This window comes from Rattus norvegicus, chromosome 7, assembly GCF_021556685.1.
Source record: "Rattus norvegicus strain SHRSP/BbbUtx chromosome 7, alternate assembly SHRSP_T2T, whole genome shotgun sequence".
In the NCBI taxonomy this organism is placed as follows: domain Eukaryota; kingdom Metazoa; phylum Chordata; class Mammalia; order Rodentia; family Muridae; genus Rattus; species Rattus norvegicus.
In genome coordinates, this window is record NC_141540.1 from 102,717,955 (window position 1) to 102,731,263 (window position 13,309).

The window sequence follows — 13,309 nt, forward strand, 5'->3', positions numbered from 1 at the left end:
TCAAGGTTTGACTCTCTAAATATGCCAACCCTTCTAAGGATATAGAATCAGTGTTCTGGAAAATGAAGGAAAATACACACACACACACACACACACACAAAGAGGGAGAGAGAGAGAGAGAGAGAGAGAGAGAGAGAGAGAGAGAGAGAGAGAGAGAGGGGTAGGGGGAGGGAGGGAGAGACATTCTCAGTATCAGAAAAATTCTTTGGGGTAACTCATTTAATATATTCGCATTCGTATGTTTACACATAACCATGCTCATTAGATAATATCCAGCTCTTTCTCCTCTCCTTCTCTTATAAATATTGGAAAGGAGTTTGATTGCTGCTGTTCTTAGGAGACTAGAGGGTTCCCTGAAGATAGCTCTTTTTTAAAAAGGAAGGTTGCTTAGTAGCACATGGTTTATATAGCACATATTAAAGGATCCAAAAACCATCTACATACACCACACCCTGAGAATCAGAAAACCCTAGGAAAACATGGTATCATGTGGACCTTTGTCAAGACAAACCATCACCTCAGAGAACTTAGAACTGCATCGTCAGCAGTTAGAAGAGTTCCGTGCCCACTTAGAAATGTCCTGTACATTTGATCATATTTTTTTCCCTTCCAAGGCTTCCTTAGATTTCTGTAGAAGTGTGACGCACATATAGAATAATGGCCTGGATTTCTTCATTTAGAATTGGTAAATCAAGCCACTTTACTTCAGTATTTGAAACAAATAAACAGTGCTCGCTTCGGCAGCACATATACTAAAATTGGAATGAAACAAATAAACAGGAATCCCAAAAGTCTTCAAATTTCTTAAGCAAGAATCATTGGTCTCAGATGCTCACATGGTCCAAATGGACATTGGGAACTGTTCGGTGCAAGGATCAATAATCTTCAGAGGTAAGGCTTACAGATTACTGGTCTTAACCAAACTGAATGACACTGGGTACATATAAAAGCCTCTGAAGATGACACCATCAGTTTCTCCCTTTTCTATGTACACACATGTTACTCTGCTCACCAAAATGTACTCTTTGGCTTCCTGAATCTGGAGTGGCTACCTCACTTACTTTGGTGAGTAAAAGAGAATAGAAATGATGTTAGTTAGTTCACAGCTTGATTTTAAGGAAGTTTGGTAGAGTCTTTGGCTATTGAAGTCAAGAAGCCCATAGGAAATCTGATTAAGCTGACATGAGCTGGGTATAAGGAATCAGAAGCTAGTACCATGACACAGAAAGAGAAGAAAAGATGATGCACATGTATATGTTTAAGTTTTCTTGGATATTCAAGGACTTCCCAGTGCAGTGTAACCTACCTTATATTCCTTGGAGCAGAAGAGTCTCTGTTGATCCAACCTACAGAATGAAGAGAAGTATTATTATTTTTGTTTAATTTGTTAAGCTTTATGGTATTCTATTGCATACCAATGGACACCTGGTGGATGCTCAAAAGAAAATAAACAACAAAAACAAAAACATTTTCTACTCTTCCATAGGTAACTAACTATTATATCAGTAAGAAATTTGCAATTCTTAGTGAATATCAGTCACCTGGAAAGTTTTCTAAACTACACATACTCCATGAAGGTCATCAAAATGCAAAAACCCTTAGGCTTAACATTTGCATATTTCAATCTCTGAATAAGTATAATGAGAAACCATTGTAGGAACACACAAAAGTAAAGACTCATTGGCCCAAAGCAGCTCTTCTTTAAATATGCAAATTCCTTCTGGGAGTGATAAATCAAGCAGATGGTGGTAGGATTACATCAGTAATCAGATTGTTTTCCAAACTCCTGGTCGTGACGAGAAATGTCTTGTGCAAAAACACTAAATGTGGGACAGGCGTGTACCTGATCTGAGAGTTGTTGACTGGGAACCACAAACGATGTCTATTGATCAGTCTAGAGTCAGCTGAAGTGAATTGGTGTCCAGAAACAGAAAGACAGATGCAAGGAGGAATGTGGAATCTGCAGAAAGATTGGTTATACTTGTTCTGATGAAAAACCATGTTGGGAATTTGCTCTTGTTTAGGGGCCTGAGAAATGATTACAGAGTAACTAAAAGACAGGAGGAAAGTTAAGCAGAGTAACTATATCTGCTCTAGAAAACCACATGAAATTGTATTGATTACATAAATAGAGTGTGTCTAAAAGTAAGTCCAACAGGAATTAGGATCCAGTACCAAAGAATGAATATGAATGAAGAAAGGCCTGTGTGGTGAGGAAATGCAAAGTAGGAGAGGCTCTGGTGACTCTCCTGTGCTTTGTTTCACCCCAGCCTCCCTCAGCATCTTTCCCACGGAGCATCTTCCATTGGTCGATTGCCCCCGTGATGCTCTGAGTCAGCTCTGAGAACTCTTCACTTTCACTCTTTCCCACTGGCTCTGTACTAAGCCCCACCTGGGGGTTTCATGCCACCTAAGAGAGGAAGTGAAAGGGGTTGCATTTTCTACCTGACTTGATTTCCTACTGGCAGTGAAAAGAAAGAGAAACCTATGCCTCCAGAAACCACTTTACTTCCTGTGGTGCTGAGTCAGTAAGAAGAGAGTCCTGCTCTAAATATGCAGGGCAAGCAAAGCGCGTGATCTACCTCATCCTTTTCACACCATGCCAGAGAGTTACTTTCCTGAAGTGGACTGTGTGGTCCTATATGACAGGTTGAGACACTGAAGCAAAGACTTGTCAGTAACTTGCCTAGAACTCATGTTTGGGAAATAATGGAGACAGAAGGTGAACTCATTCTAGTTGACGTAAGTCCTCAGATTCTAAGCAGCAAAATATTAGTCAATATCTTTTAAAGCATCATTTCCATGTCCATTTGTCACCAAATGCCTCATCACTTGCCCTTCAAGAGAAGCAGGACCAGCCACAGGAAACTCACCAGGGAGAAGTGATTTTGACACACCACAACTGGTAGCCACTAACTGGCCAAATTGACATGACAAAGGATCTTATTAAAAATGCATCATCTCGGGCTATGGAAATGGCATGTACCCTTTAAGAAGATCAGTGAGTTTGTTAAAAACCTAAGAAGCATTGGCTAAATTAATGTCTTCTGGTACAAATCTGGTACCCTACTAAACTGGATCCCCAATCTAAACACAATGCTATGCAAATACTTGAATCCCTAAAGCTTTCAAATCTCTCAACAAAAGATCTTTGAAATGAGCAAGACAAAATTAGGGTCTTAGACATGCCCATAAATTAGACTCCAATCAAAATAAGTCCTTGTCAATGGCCCAACGTATGTCATTTGGACAACATCCTGGGATAAACGCTTTACTGTCCCAAGACACCGTGTTAGGTGCTGAGGTGTATTCTATGGTAAAAAACAAAACAAAAAAAAACAAAAAACAAAAAACAAAAAACAAAACCAAGAACAAAAAAACAAAAACAAAAAACAAAAAACAAAAAAAACAAAAACAAAACAAAACAAAAAAACATGACCTTCTAAGGACTCCTGACCTTCAGAGGAGGCAGGCAATTACACAATGCCAGGACTGAGTAGAGAGGAAGCAGGAAGGCAGCAGGTGATCACCAAGAGAGACACCACATTTGCTGGCTTCCTAGCTGATTTACCACCAGTTTCAGGACAAATTGAATACAATCCCACTACTGCCCCTCCTTCCATGACCACCTCTGCCAGCATAATACTTCATTTCCTACCTCTTTATTTTTTTCTCCACTCATCTCCTTTCTTTTGGCATGAGTCACTTCTGCTTCTCATATTCCTATTATCTTTCTAGGCTGTTCCTGCTTGCCTACCCCAATGGACAAGTTCTCAGTGTTTGAAATATCCACAACTCTTGTTTATTCACAATTTCTAAACTTGAGTCTACAGCTAATAATAATCAACTAAGAAACATTAAAATCCAACCAAACAAAACACCCTTGCCAAACCTACCTTACCTTCAACTCTTCAGATGAGACAAGTGTGTGTGTGTGTGTGTGTGTGTGTGTGTGTCTGTGTGTATTTCTGTTTTAGATGATCCTAATACAAAGCAAGTATTATGGCAAGAACCTCTCATACTACTGTTCTGATATACTATCCTAGTGGGGATTGGGGCACCTTTTGTAAAAGGCACCTTCCATCCACAACCATTATGTTATTTGGTCTGCATATCATTCCTGTAAAATAGAAAAATAACAAGAGTGAGATGTTTGGTCCATTTAACAAGTAGACAAAACCTGAGCTCAATAGAGGTGGAACCACAAGCCCATACTGAAAGCTCTTAGACCCATGTCTTCTGACTTGCCCTATTCTGGTTGAAATGAGCATGTATCTAGAGTAGGCAAGCTTTTCTCTATGCTTTCTGCTGCTCTCTGACCTACCAGGTGGGAAGGCCTTAACTAACAAGTGACGCCTCTTGGAAGTACTGTTTTGGGATATGACATTCATGAGCCCTCAGAGATTCTCCCCCTGAGAAAGAGGATGTAGAAGTGAGGTGTGAATCAGAAGCCATGTGACCTGATACACTTGAGCAAACTCTGTGAGAAAAGGAAGGCTGCAAATAGCTCATGGCTTCAGAACTTTCCTCAAAATCAATCAGGAGTCACATTCTGATCAGGAGGGCAGATAACAGGGTCATGAGGACTGAGACATTCTGGGGTTTCATTTCTCTCCACCCAGACGTCACAAACTGTCTTGGCCTGGTGTGAATGGACCCCCTTTTTACCTGAGTTTGCTTAAAAAGCAAACAAGGAAACATTTGTTAAGCTCCCTTCTCTCCTGTCTCTCAAAGCAGCCCAGGAAGTAAGGTTGGCTAAAAGAGGCCTCCAGCAAACATAAACATAGACAGGAAGGGGTTCTGAGTGGGGGATGGGAGAAAAAGGCCTTTCTTCCTTTCTTTTTGAAAAAAAAAATCTCATTGCTGGTTTTCTTCCATGCTCTACCTCAGAAATAAACTTATCTACTTGGGAATATGTCCTATGTATATTTCATTCCACTCTTGGCAGAAATAATTTTCAGTTCCCAGAAATGAGCAAGGCAGCGGATGGTGAGGGGAGGGAGGGCTGGATGCCTCCCACTGTGAGGAATGACACACAGATTGGGGTACACAGGAGGGCTGACATTACACAATCCGCACATCAGCATTTCGGCTGCAGGCAGAAAGCTACTCCTGAGGGACACATGTTCTAAACTAGCAGAAAATAAATGCTGCTTTGAAATTAACCATCTCAGCCTATGACTTTCCCGGTCAAACAGTCTCTGGGGTTATTTTTCAGGGTGATGTGTATGGGCACACACAGGCTACTGCATAAAGGGATTGATTTCAAAAGGGTCCTCATTTTCATAAATAAATAAACCCTCACTGGCCAGTGGAATACAATTATATATGGAACAAAACTCCTAAATATAGAGCCATTATCTGAAGTCACATGAACCACACCAGTCTTAAATCACCATGTTGTCCGTTGGAAAAAGGCAAGCTTCTGGGTCGACGTAAGGTTGGTTGTGTGTGTGATTTTTCAGCAAATACCATGGACTCCTTTTGCTGTTTTGGGCAAGTTGGGCCAAATGACTTTCTCTGTATTAGGCAAATAAGTTGAAGCTACATACAAACACACACACACACACACACACACACACACACACACACACACACATACACATACACACACACACACAGAGAGAGAGAGAGAGAGAGAGAGAGAGAGAGAGAGAGAGAGAGAGAGAGAGAGAGAGATTTTTTTCTTTGGTAATTACAGTTGTTCTTGAACAAAACAGAGTGTTATTCTCAGGAGAAAACACACAAATGTAGGCATACACTATAGATGGAAAGGTGGTTTCTGCCATAATGCTTTTTGTTACCTGACTTCTTCCACCCTCAACCTGACTATTTTGAAATTAGAAGAGTGACATCAGCTCTCTTCCTTGCCAGACACTGGTCTCCTTGTGTGGACTGCATCTTATGAGGTACACCCTAGGCATCTCTTCTCAGGTGGAGGTATTTCTGGGTCTTGTGAAGCTGTCTGTCTTATTAGGAAATAGTCATATGGCAAGCAAGGTAAATGCCATGGAGTAAATGCTAGAGAAAATACGGTAAACACAGGTTGGCCCAGGGCATAGAGTTTGGGTGATGGTTTCTTGAATGGATTTTCAAAGAAAATGACATTTCAGATGAGACTTGGGAAGTAGAAGGAAGCCCATGGACAAGTAGACTCAGCTACAAAGAAGTCTTAAGGCATGCACTCATAGGGGAGCATCCCTGTACAAGGTCTACTATGGCAGTGTGGATGACAACAGAGAGGAGGGAATGCTGTCACAAGATGACCCCTGGGAGCAAGCCGTACCTGAGCCAGGTAAAAGGAATGGAAGCATAATCAACTCCAGAGAAGGAATTTTCAAGGTCATAGAGGCCACAGGTGAGACCAGGGAAAAGGTGGGAAGATGGGCAGACATTTCAAGCTATGATGCAAGAGGAGGAAGTGAGAAATGCTGTAAAGTGAGACAGTTGGGGTACGCAGACACATTGGGGTTTTGAGACCACAGTTTCAAGTGAGGAAAATAACAGTCCCATTATAAATACTCACACCTCACACTCTCCTGCAGTGGTGAATTTCATTTGATGACCCAGGTAGCTATGGGCTAGATTTTGCCTACAGGCTACAGTTTGCCAACTTCCACTCTAAACCATAAATTGAATATTCAGGAAAAAGTACACATACTAAACATGCTGTTATTCCCTCCCTCCTCCCCCCTCCCTCCTTCCCTCCCTTTCTTCTTCCTTATCTTCCTTCCTTCCTTCCTTCTTCCCACTCTCCTTCCCTCCCTCTCCTCTCTTCCCCTGAGGATAGCATATCACCCAGAGCCTTGCTCAAGCTGGTCAAGCACCCTTTCCAGCACTAAGCTATTTCAAAGTCCTTGTAGTGTTATTCAGTTTTAGAAGAATTAGTCAAATGGAAAACAAACTTTCTGATATTTTGAAATTGGTTTCTTGGGTTCAGAAGAATCCTCCCCTCATTTTTCTATGAGTCCCTCGAATGTCTAACCTCATGCTTATTGTCTGGAAAACAAGGACAAGATGCCTGGGTATGCCAGAACAAGATTAGCAGTACACCTATCAATGTATATGTCCATCCATCCATCCATCCATCCATCCATCCATCCCCTGACTCAGTAAGCAAGGGATAAGTTTCTTTTATTATAAAACAAGTTGGCAGAATTCTATAGAATCCCTTGATGACTCAGCTATGGGTCTTTCTTCCAGTCTGCTTGCGTTAGGATGGGGAGACAGCAGGTACATGAACATCTTGGATCTAAGGTGGAAAAGAGAAATGTGATGCCAGAGAAAAGGCTGATGGGGATGTGAGAGTGGTCAGAGCAAGATGACTTCCAGCTGGAAGCCATCAGAGTAGCTGACAAGATGACATCCAGTTTCCTGTTAACCCTTCAAAGTGACATATGAGTCCATACAAAGATTACAAGCAGACTTTGAGAAGACAATGCTCTTTTGTATATGTTACCAGCCTTTAGGTCCCTTCAGGCCAAATTTTATAAATAGTTGGTGAGTTCAAAAGTATTAGAAATGGATTCTCTTTCACACCCGGGGGTCAGGGTGAGGAAAAGATTACGTTAATAGTTTTTCTGTTTTCTATAAATTCTATGTTTGTCAGACCTTTATTTGTGCATGAAAATGAGTTGGGGATACTCAAATGAATAACAGTAACATTTCCTGAGTGCATATACAGCTCTGTGTAAAAAGCAGTCTTGTAGCTGTTATGAAGATGAAGCCAAAGTGATCAAGTAATGTAACTAGGATCATATTAAAAAGGGAAACAAGCCTGTCACATATGCCTTCAGACCTTGAGCCTTCTCTTGTCTTCTGCTGTCCTTTCCTCTTTTCTCCTGTCCTCTCCTGTCCTCTCCTATCCTGTACTTTCTTCTCCTCTCCTTCCTTTCCCTTCCCTCTCCTTCTGTCCTCTCCTGCCCTCCTTTGTGCTCTTCTTCTTGTCCTCTTTCTCCTCCTTGCTTTCCTTTTATTTATCTCTCTATGTTCAGTTTCTCTCTGTACCCCTACTCCAGTCTGTCTTCCCCACACAGCTCCCTGGCCAGTATAATAGTCTACACAAGAGTTTGACTCCTCGGTGATCACCCTGTATTCTATCCATCTTTCTGCTTGATATTTCCCTATGTCTGTGACAACTCCATGCCAGATCAACCAACACTTTTGCCTGTGTACAAAACTTTCATTACTGGCTCACATGGGTCTCATAGTCTATGATCCAAAGCTTAGAATCATCCTTCTAACCCTTTTGTGACCCTTCAAATATGCCAACTGGACACAAATAAGCATCTGTTTACCATATCTTAAAATACATTTACTGGGGGCTCAAGAGATGGTTCAGAGGTTAAGAGCACTCGCTATTCTTCCTCAGGTCCTGAGTTCAATTCTCAGCAACCACATGGTGGCTCATAACCATCCATGATGAGGACTGGAGATGTCTTATATAGCCTGTAGGCATACACGCAAGCAGAACACTGTAAACATAATAAATAAATAAATCTGCAAACAAAACAAAAAACAAAATGAAGGGACACAATAGTTTAAAAACATACTTTCAGGGGCTGGGGATTTAGCTCAGTGGTAGAGCGCTTACCTAGGAAGTGCAAGGCCCTGGGTTCGGTCCCCAGCTCCGGAAAAAAAAAAAAAAAAAAAAAAAAAAACATACTTTCAGTGACTACCTTGTTTTAGTGACATTTTTCTGGGTTCAGAAAAGAAAAAAGTTAGAAATTCAAATATTAAGTGGCTTATTATTTATTTTATTATATCATCAAGCCTTCAGAATAAATAGCAATCCCCATTTGAGTTGGTCATAAAGTGTCTAGAGTAGAACTATTCTGGATTCAAGAAACAATGAAGTTTGATTTTCTTAGCTGTCTGGTCACTAAAATAGCCCTTGATCATCAACTAAACAGCAGCAGGAAGGAAAGAAGTGCAGTGTGAGTATGAGAGACAAGACTCAACACTAAAGAGGATGGAGAAGAAGATGGGCTGCACCTGAGACTGAGAGGGCTTTTTTCTTTTCTTGTAAATAATCCTCTATATATAGCCTACTCAACAAAAGCCCATCATCCGTTATGGTAATTCAATGTTTTCCTAGGTAGGGACAATTACTAGGAGGTTGGTTGACCTCTGGTAGAATTTCCAGCAGCAATTACTTCATGATTGATTAGAAATCCCTGCAACTACACGTGTCCTGAGAGTTGATGAGGAAAGCTTATTTTTGAGGTTTGCTCAATCGGGGTTATTTGTCCTTGTACAACAGCTTATAGCAGACTGTCACTCGAGAACCAAAATCCCAAGGAATTTGGGACGTTATCTGTGAGTGGATTCCATATCTGTAGCTCTGAAGGGATTGAGGTGGGATGGTAGTAGGTAGTGATAATATGACTCCAAAGAGGAGAGTACATAAACAAATAGCTTTGAATCACTGAACTGACTTTTAATTGAAAGAAAGTTAAGAGGAGTGTTAATGACTTTGAACGTTACCTTCCTGGGAAAGGTGCATCTGTGAGCAGGGTTCATGTGCTGTGGTGGTGAATCATAATGATACCCTTGCTGTGACATTGAGGGACAGGGTGATCTGTACCTTCCTTGAGGTTTCAGTGAATTTGCTTGTGACATTAAGAGGTAAAAGAAGAGTAAAGGGAAATACCCTTTCCTTTGTCTCACTGTCAGGGAAGAAACCACTTTGGAGGTCATGATCTATGACGAACACTCTCATGCAAATTCTCTGCTTGTTCCCATGCTCCATGTCTTTACCAACTATGGAGCTAGGCAAAACAGAACAGAAAATAGCGCCTGGAGGAGAAATAAAAGTGCTGGAGTAGACATTGACTTTATAGAAAGAAAAAAATCAGCCTTAAGACATAATAATGAAATGGGCTTACCTGAGTGATTGTGGGATTTTTTTTTTTTTTTGATACTGACATATCCAAACCTCATGCAATTAAAGAATGCTGAGAGTTGGGGAAATAGTTTTCCTTGAAAAGGGCACACCAACTGGTTATCCAATACCAGCTCAGCCCTGAAAACACACATACATGTAACATTATAGAGATTGACCATGCTCTATTTATACATGTGTGTATTCATGTATATAATCTCTCTATATATTTATATATGTATTCATATATTATATATCACGTGGATATACTAACAAAGAAAAAAGAAGATCCCTGAGAATCATCATCTGATTAAAGTTTTCTAAATCTAAAGGGGATCATAAAGCAAAGTGCATGTCATAGTCAAGGACCAAAATTGAGTTTTTTTTTATTTGTTCATTCTCCTTGGGCTAAACAGTGTTTTCAATAATTATTGAAGACTGCACGATGGGCTTGGTCTTGCATATTGACCAACAAACTTCCAAATATCTACTATTTAGACAGTCAAAAAGAAGTTTTCACATCTGTGACACAGTGTATAAGAATGTAGAACATCTTGGACCAAATAAAACTGGGCTGGCATTCTACTGGGATGTTCCATTCATTGATACAGTCTTTCTTCACTGGGCTTCCAATGTGCCACTCTCCTGATTTTTCTCCTTCCTTACTATCTTATTTCAAATGCTCTTCTTTGACAGTTAACTCACATCCTTCTTGTATCTTAACACCAGATCCAGATCTCAGACCTCAAACCCTGTCTCTTTTCTATCTCATACTCCACCCATACTCACAGTCTACTTTTTTCCTCTATATTTCCTAACATCTGCATATAGTGACTTTCACATTTACATATCTAGTTCAGACATTCTCCTTTGTGTTTTCTTTATAACTGCCACTAGGTATTGGAGAAACATCTCCTACTTGACAGATTTAAAATAATTCTCTTGGTCTCCATCCTCAAATCTGTTTTCCCAGGGGGTTTCCCAGGTGGTGGTAAATGAAAACTCTATCCTCCGTGTTATCATGGTTTCTTTACCAGAAAGTGGTTATAGCACATGTCTCTTAGTTTGTGTAGTGGAAAATATGAGATACTATGTGTTTCTCCTAGTCTCTGCCATATCTTTCATGGAATAAAACTCAATAGAATGAACCAAATGCAACTTCAACTTCATCTTAATGGTTCACAGATCACTCTTTCCTCCTCTTTCAGATTCACATTATCCCACTCAGAGACTGCTAACAATGTTTTTTTAAGTAGTATCTTCAACTTAGTAAAATGGATGTTATTGTAAGGTGAGAAGAGGGAAATCAATGGCCAAGTTGCAGCCATCACAGAACTAAGCTAATCCTTGGGCTGGGATAACAACTATAGCTATCTTTTAAAAAGAGGTTTCTTTTAGCCCTCCTCCAGGGTACAACTTCTGCTCTACTTGAAAAATAGATCTGAGAAGGTTTAACAAGGTACCTAGGAGAGCAACTGGAAGGCAGAAAATAAAAGCATATATCAACAGAACTGACATAATTTTCCAGATTTTCACTCCGTATCTCTGAACCTTATACTACAGCTTTTCAGTTTCTTTTTCGATAGATGGTACCAAGCATTTATTTTAAAAAAATGAAAAAAATAGACAGTTTTAAGTTATTTTATTAGGCACCCCACACATGAAATATAATAAATGTATTATTATATTTAAAAGTCATATAGAGAAGCCAAATCTGACACTCCAACATGTTAATTAGCAAAGATCATGAAACAGAACTCAGAAAAGAAGTGAAAGCTTAAAGCTGAATGTTTAACACTCAGGCTTACTAATATTCAAATCAATGGAAATGTTTAATAGTTTGGTAGCGTACCACATTAAGGTTCCAAATTAGTAAAAGTATGTGTATGCATGAGAGAGAGAGAGAAAGAGAGAGGGGGGTAGAGACAGAGAGAGAAAGAGAGAGAGAGAGAATGCTGAACACCTGTGGGTACATGGTGAGATGAAATTAGGAAAGCAATCATTTGAAAAACAGTTTGGTAGCCCATGACAAAAAAATAGTTACAAAATGTCAGCAATTTTTCCATCAGAGATCTCACTTCTGTAATTGTACTCAATAAAGTAATACCAAAAGGATGACGAATATGTTAGAGGCAAAAGGTAGCTATGACAATCTCACTTACAATAGCAAAACATATACAATGGAAATCCTTTAAATTTTAAACAACCAAGCAGTGTTATCAAGGTGTGTGTGTGTGTCTGTGTATGTGTGTGTGTTTGTGTGTGTGTGTACTATCATTATATGAAATTATTTACAAGACATTCAGAAAGTGACCAAACACAAAGTGGGTTCTTTTTACAACTAAGCTGCAGTGCTCGTTTGTTGAAGCCCCACTCAGCTTTCTGTATTAAGGAAATGTTTCTGGATTAAGAGTTATGGCAAGCGTGTGGTACATACTTCTAATTTCCAGCATTCAGGATGCTTCTGTATCATACCTTAAGTTTAAGACAGAGAGACTGTATAGGGGTTGTGGGCTGATCTATGCTACAACATAAGATGTTTACCACAAAATACAACACAGGCATCATCAAGTTCACAGAACACACATATAGATGTGGGATGATGTCATAGGTGAGGCAGGTACAAAATAGAAGGAGGCCTGTCATTGGGAAAGAAGGAAGGATGGGCAGGAGAAAAATTTGAAGGAAGAGGAGGAGACTAGAATAGAAAGGAGGAAGAGTCAGGAGGTACAGAGGGAGAAGCTGTGGCAGGACAATATGGCAGATGATGTTAAGATTCTGCTCTGTGTATTTACAGGTTGTTATTAATGTTCTTAAGGGATGGCTGGTACTGGGCTTTGCATGTTTAAGTGGGCAATTATATCTTATCAATTTGGTCAAAGGTTATTGTGTTGTGTGTTCTTTCATGTGTAGATTTAAGTGTAATGGAGTGTGGGGCGGCTGGTCTGGGCCACCACAGATTGGGATTGTGTTTCTGGCATGGAAACCTGCCTTGGGAACTAGATAGGTAGAGAGATTGCTGCCAGGCTCAGAGAGAGGCCTTCGGTAGTGTGATATGGGATGGAGCAAAGTGGGTGAGAGGCTTTGTTGACTGAGAATTAAGATATCTATCAGATATCTTGGGGCACTGCGGTGCTGGATCTAGTGGGGATAAAAGACAACATTTTTACTTTTTATATTTTTACAACAACATATAGATATTGAATATATTAATTTGTTGATTAATCTCTTATTTTTAATATTAATTTCTCAATTAATATGATTGACATTTATACATATAAAACCAAACATAAACAAAATAAAAGTAACATTCTAAAAGATATTAGTTTCTACTTAAGATGCAGAAAAACAATTGTCAATCCTAGAAGCACCAAAATTCAGTACTAATAAGCCTCAATTTCGCAACTTTTAAAAAATCAATCTGAA